A 7,160-nucleotide genomic window follows, 5' to 3' on the forward strand; every position below is an offset into this window, starting at 1 on the left:
TTATATTTTCATAAATAAAAAGATAAAAAAAAATTATATTTTCATAAGGCGCCTGGTGTTCTCCCTTATATTTATATATCAATTATCCTTTAAATTCGATGAACAATTCAATACGGCTATCATGTTATTTCTCAAAAGTAGAACTTCTAAAGTTCAAACTCACAGCAGATGATTTTATGTTGAAAAGGCTGATATGAGTTTTTTTTTTTTTTTAGTTTATATATGAAATATCTATTTTAATGTTGTTAATGTGTTTTGAAATATTTTATTGTAATTGTTCATTGCTTCTCATGTTTATTAATTTCCTTATTTTCTTACATCTCTGGGATATTTTTCCCTGTCGGAGCCCTTGGGCTTATAGCATCTTGCTTTTCCAACTAGGGTGGTAGCTTAGCTAGTAATAATGATAGATATTATTATTGTGGTGTAAGGTATATGCTGAAGGATAATTTCACTCGCTTCTTTTTAGGACTTGATCAAATTTCACTTGGTAAGTTGCACCCCAGTTAGTAGGGTTGCACCCCAGTTAGTAGGGAAGGCATTCTTCTTTTTTATTTGAGAATTGGATTTAAAACTCACTTTTGTGTGTTAACTTCGTTGCTCTTCAGTCAAAAGTGCTTTGCTTTCTTGAGTTTTATTCACCCTTTTAGTTTTCCTTTTTACGGAAGGTAAAAGAATTCGATCCTATCACAAATCTATCGTTAAGGAGCACAACCTACAATCTGCAGGGGCGTAGCTAGAGATTTGGAGGCCAGGGCCAGAGTCAGTAAAGAGGCTCCCCTCCCCCATACCCGGGATAGTTGACGGTAATCCTAAATTTATACTTATATATTTATATTTTCTGATCCTGCTTTGGAGGCCTGAGGGGCATTTTTAATAAGGATTCCTCGTCTCCCCCTTAGCTACTCCACTGACAATCTGTTCATTGTGCAGTTAGCTCATGTATATATAGAATAGTATTTCTATATTTGTGATTATTATGAATATTTATCATATACTACTTTGTCTAGATGTAAATAAATAGATGTGTGAGGCGTACCTGAAATGTTCAAGAAAGTATGTTGCTGAATGTCATCCTTAATGCGTTGAATACATTATTTGATTTCAAAATTATGGACTGCCCGTCTCATTGAAATTAAACAAAGAAAATAAAGTAAAATTTTCAATTATTCCTGGAGTCCTCCCCCACCCCTCCCCACACACACATGGCTCTTTATTCTCGCTATTGCCAGAGAACGTCAGGAATCCGAATATATCAAGTTGACTCACGTAATGGGAACGTAGAAGGGGATCCTTGTTCAAGGTCTACAGACTATAGGATGGACATTCCTTGATGCTGTAATTCAACCAGTAAGCTCAAAATAAGCATTTTGAGCCTACTGGTTGAATGATCAAATTCACTTCTAATAGCTGAAATAGACCTAATATATATATATATATATATATTTATATGTGTGTGTATATATATATATATATATATATATATATATATATATATATATATATATATATATATATATATATATAAATGTATATGTATATATATACATATATATATATATGTATATATATTGATTATATATATATATATATATATATATATATATATATATATATATATATATATATATATATTGGTCTTGAAATCTATGCAGTGATAATACAAAGAAAATATATATACGTGTGTGTGTGTGTCTGTGTCTGTGTCAGCTAGCAACTCTTTTCCTTTAGAGAAAGTGCAATAATTCCTCCCGAAAACCTTCCTCTGACCCAATCTCCCTCTTGACTATAATAATCAACCTCTAATTTGTCTTATCTATTTACATTACTGTAAATTCATCCATGTTTCAGTGTGCATCTACTAAGTTACTTTTCGAATGATTGTAAATGTTTGTTACTTAAACGTAATTTCTTAACATATTTGTAAATTGGAGAAGTATGTCTGATATCCATGACTAGAGATCTTTGTTCTCAACGTTTACTTTTAAAGCACTATGACTGGTCGTAAGTTGACCCTCATCTTGCATTGGGTATTTTTTAGTCTTCCCTTCTTTCTTCAGCTCCAGTAACATCCTTTGCAGTTGTTTGATTTAGAATTGGACTTTCAATAGATGATAGTTTGAAGATTGTAAGGGATATGGCGATTATTTAATTCATATTTGGTAGAGAGAATTGTCTTAAAAGTGCCATTTTTCCCTTGGTTTTCAATGCATTATTTTGAACGATTTATAATTTTCCTAATGATATATTGCTTCTTACTGTTATTATTGTTATTATTATCATTATTATTGTTATTATTATTATTATTATTATTATTATTATTATCATTATTATTGTTAATATTAGTATTATTATTGTTATTGTTATTATTATTGTTATTATTATTAATATTATTATTATTAATACTTCAACGCTACGTATGAATGTTGAATATTGTCTCCTGCTTGATAGGACAACAACAACAACAACAACAACAACAATAACAATAACAACATTAATATCAAAATGAAAACTCCTAATCCTTGCACCCAGACCGCACTAGAACCATGCGTTAATCGTCGCTATTGTTAAGCATCGAGCTATGATAAGAAACAAAAGCGGCTCTTTGATGCCTGGCTAAACAAATATAAGACAAAAACCAGTCACTAGTTACGAGAACATTTTTATCATACGTTTGTGCTACATTTCTTTTTTGAAAAATTTTATTTCTTTTATACCTATTCTGTTTTAGGGAATATCTTGTATCCCCCAAATCTACTTTTTATTGCCTTTGTGATTGCAACTTCAGATTAAAAACTAGATTATTTATTTTCGATTATTTGATCAAACACAGAATATTGATGTTAGAAGTTAATGTTAGGTACAAAATTAGACTAATTATTAACTTTATTCGTCAGTGCGTTGAAAATTGTCAATTAAGGTTTGGGTTTAAATAACATTAATTAACTATAATGATGATAATGTTGACGGTAATGTTGATTATTTTGTTAGAAATTCTGGTGGCGTCGTTGATTTCTATAATAAATATAAGTTATCTGATAAAGCTGCTGCGTGGAATGAGGGGATAATTATGGAAGTATTAACGACAATTACTGCTTTAAAGCTTCAGGACAGATTGAAAACATATGTTGGCGATAATGTAATCCATTATGCATATACGTATATAATGGATAAATATGTATATGTATATTTATGTACTGTATATATGAGAGAGAGAGAGAGAGAGAGAGAGAGAGAGAGAGAGAGAGAGAGAGAGAGAGAGAGAGAGAGAGAGAGAGAGAGAGAGAGAGAGAGAGAGAGAGTATTTCATGCACAAATAGCCAATTAAAATAACAATAAAAGTATGTGTTTTTAACATAGATGAAAGTATATATATATATATATATATATATATATATATATATATATATATATATATATATATATATATATATATATATATCTTTTTCCTGATATATCATAAAATATCTGAGTCGTGTCTCCTTGTCTCATTATTATTATTATTATTATTATTATTATTATTATTAATATTATTATTATTATCATTATTATCATTATTATTCCTCTAATAGATACGTTGTAACAAAATATTCCTCCGCCTCTTGCCTAAAATGCCTTGTCGAATCCTTGGGAAGGCAAGTTGAATAGAGCCATAGCTTTAGAAGTTCGTGCCAGTTTAACCCCTCTTTTGTCAGGGGGCGAGAGCATGTGGTCTCGGGACCCAGGTAAAGTTTCTTTGTTTCCCGAGATTTAGGGGTCATGCGCTGTGACTAAAAATGTTATTTAAGGTTATTAATTGCCATGGTTCCCTTCTCTTCTCCCTTCCCTTCCTTCTAACCCGCCCCTCCTCTTCATCCCTTTTTGTCTTCCCTCTTTACTTTCTTCTATTTGCATGCGTATGGCCACTTTCCTTTTCTTTCATGTTGGTTTATTTCTTTTCGCTATATATTTTTCATGTCAACTTCTTCTTCTTTCGAGTTTTAATTTGGCGGTAATTTATGCTAATAATAGTAATGAATCGGATTTATGGGTATGGAGACGTTTACAGAAGTAATGATTTTTGTAATTATAGTGATGATATGGTAATTAGCGCCAAGAGTTAAATAAATAATCATTTTAGTGTTTAGCTATAAGAGAAAATAGGTTGGGGGTAAAATACGCGGTGATGAAGAAAGAAAAAAGTACACCATAGATTGATGATGATGATGATGATGATGATGATCTACATCCTTATGAAAATAGGTTCGATGTGACTCTTTGAGTTTTAACAATTCGTTTGTTTAAAAAGGTACATATAATTAATGAAGAGATAATTAATTAAAGACTGATATTTAATCATAAAATAACGCAAATACAGAACGCTTTTAGTTGTTGCTGCAGAGACTACTTGCAAACACTTGGGTAATAAGATATTGCGGGATGTAAAATATGATAGATAACAATTATGAAAGAAAATGTTACTGTGATGGAGTAATGATATCAAATAGCAGCTTGTTTTGACTATCATAATTGGAGATGAAACCCTATATCGATTTTTGTTTTCTTTGTCGTTGTTTACGTTGATGTTTATTGCGTTTTCTGATTCAGTAATTGGGTTTGCAGTGCAATACAAATATTATGTTTAAACTAAAGTTGTTTTTATATATCCCCAAAAGTTAAAATTTGCTAAATTGGATGATATTCTCGTGTATGCTATTTTATAATGCTGAACCTCCTTTTTTTTTTTTTTTTCCTATCGGGGTCTCATAGATAAGGAAAAAAAAATTCCAAATTGAATATCATTCTCGAATAATTGAAATATTTGAGCAGAAATTTGTATTCTCCCGAGTTTTCTACAGTAGTTCCGTTGCCTTTTGTATTCTCCCGAGTTTTCTACAGTAGTTTCGTTGCCTTCAAATATCCAATTGCCCTTTTAGGGTTAAGTAAGAGCTATGAAATAATGTTATCTATAAAGTTCCTCTTTAGAACACATTCAGAGAAAAGTAAATTGTAATTTATGTTATTTATTTATAAAAGTGGGCTATCATCATCATCATCATCATCATCATCATCATCATTATTATTATTATTATTATTATTATTATTATTATTATTATTATTATTATTATTATCTAAGCTACAGTCCTAGTTGGAAAATTAAGATGCTATAAGCCCAAGGTCTCTAACATGAAAAAATAGCCCAATAAGAAAATGAAACAAAGAAATAAATTACAAGAGAAGTAATGAGCAATTAAAATAAAACTTTAAGAACAGTAAGAACATTAAAATATATCTTTCATTTATAAACTATAAGAACTGACTTATGTCAGCCTGTTCAACATGAAAACATTCGTTGCAAGTCTTAACTTTTAAAGATACGAAAACGAAATCAACACGAATGAAGATGAACGTTATCTTATAAGTGGTGACGGACATCCATTTATAACGGGGGAAAAGTTTATAAGACAAAGGATATAAGATATAAAAGATATGGAATTGAAGATGTTTGAGAAACGCTATGTTTACAAGGTCGAGTTAATTGTTCCGTATCCTTCTAATAAGTTATTATTCATTGAATATTATAAAAGCAATATTATGAAAGGTGATGTAAGGCCTTCGAATATCGTTTGCATCGGAAAGTTAGATAAATTTCCACTCCTTGACATCTATGTACAAAGCCTTTACGAATTTGCGGTCATTCAAGTTTAATTCTGGGTATCTGTTTCAAGACATTTTAATATTACCGGTGATTTGAATAAGTCTTCTCTCTCTCTCTCTCTCTCTCTCTCTCTCTCTCTCTCTCTCTCTCTCTCTCTCTCTCTCTCTCTCTCTGAATAGTGACTATTGGGTATGTTGCTAATACTCGTATATGTTTCACATTCAATCATACAAAATTTTTTTTTGCAATTTAATCATATATATTTGCTTTAGGCTAGTCACCGGTATCCCTTTATATACAGAAAATAAGTAAACATGTAACACATTTGGCAATAGCTATTTTGATCGTTAGGTGAAACTTTTTTTCAGAAGGCAATATATAATCAATGGCTTAGTGGAGAAGGGCTTTGAATGAGGTTTTCAATTGGAAGCCATTTACGGAAAGATCTAACTCTCCCCATGGAAGACATTCGGATAAAAGATCGGGAGAAATGATTGCCAAAAAGAAAAATAACCCTGTGAATAAGAAATATGAAAAACAAAACTGTTATGTGAACAATTGGAAACACTCTTTAATCTGTCTATATCAAAAGATATGCCTGTATAGTTTGGAGATGGATGCATTAACCAATAACAAAACAGAAAGCTAAGAATAATATACCCGACTACAGACTACACAAGAGATAAACATGATATTAGAAACCATAAGCATGACAGGGTACCGCTCATTAAGACCGGCCTCAAGAGGTCTTGTAATATACAAGCTTCATGGAGTCTGTGATGCAAAGCCTCTCTTCTTGGTGAATTAACTTTGTGGGTGGTACTGAGGAGACTTGGGCCTCACCCTCTCAACGTGCCTCGAAAGGAAAATACCATTGTTGAGTTTTGCGTCTTGATAATCATTTGTGTGAACAACAAAATGCAGATATCAAATATGTTGTTATCCTCGAGGGACATACTATGTCTGGGAATGTTATTACACGTGATCGTAGTCTGACGTGAATTTCATAATTATATTTTCTTAGAAATTCATTTTAAAAAAGCTTGGAATATTTTTTTAAAACCCATTATATGATGAGTCATATTCAGACAGGTCTGGGATATTTTCAAAATTTTAGCTTTTCTGTCTCATGTTTGTTAATTAATAACTGTTAAATAATAAAACCTGACATTAAGGAATTAGCTTCGAAGTTATCTGAAGATGTTCCCATAGAGTATAATTGGCTGAAGGCCTATTTACCACTAGTACGATAAGTACAATTGGTTTCAATAATTTATCAAATCATTACCTTATTTATGATTTTGATTTCTATTTCTGCATTAGCTGAAGTAATATGAATGTTTTTTTTTCGTTTTTTTTTTTCTTTTTTTTTTTTCGTTTTTTTAACCATACCCAATAACTACAATTCTTCTGTTTAGTATAACCTTAATGCGAGACCCCTTCTAAAATGGCTTAATTTAGATTTCATAACTATTTGAATTTCGCATTTTATTAATAAGAAGTTGATGAAATTCAACCAAAC

The sequence above is a fragment of the Palaemon carinicauda genome, chromosome 21, assembly GCF_036898095.1.
Source record: "Palaemon carinicauda isolate YSFRI2023 chromosome 21, ASM3689809v2, whole genome shotgun sequence".
NCBI lineage: Eukaryota > Metazoa > Arthropoda > Malacostraca > Decapoda > Palaemonidae > Palaemon > Palaemon carinicauda.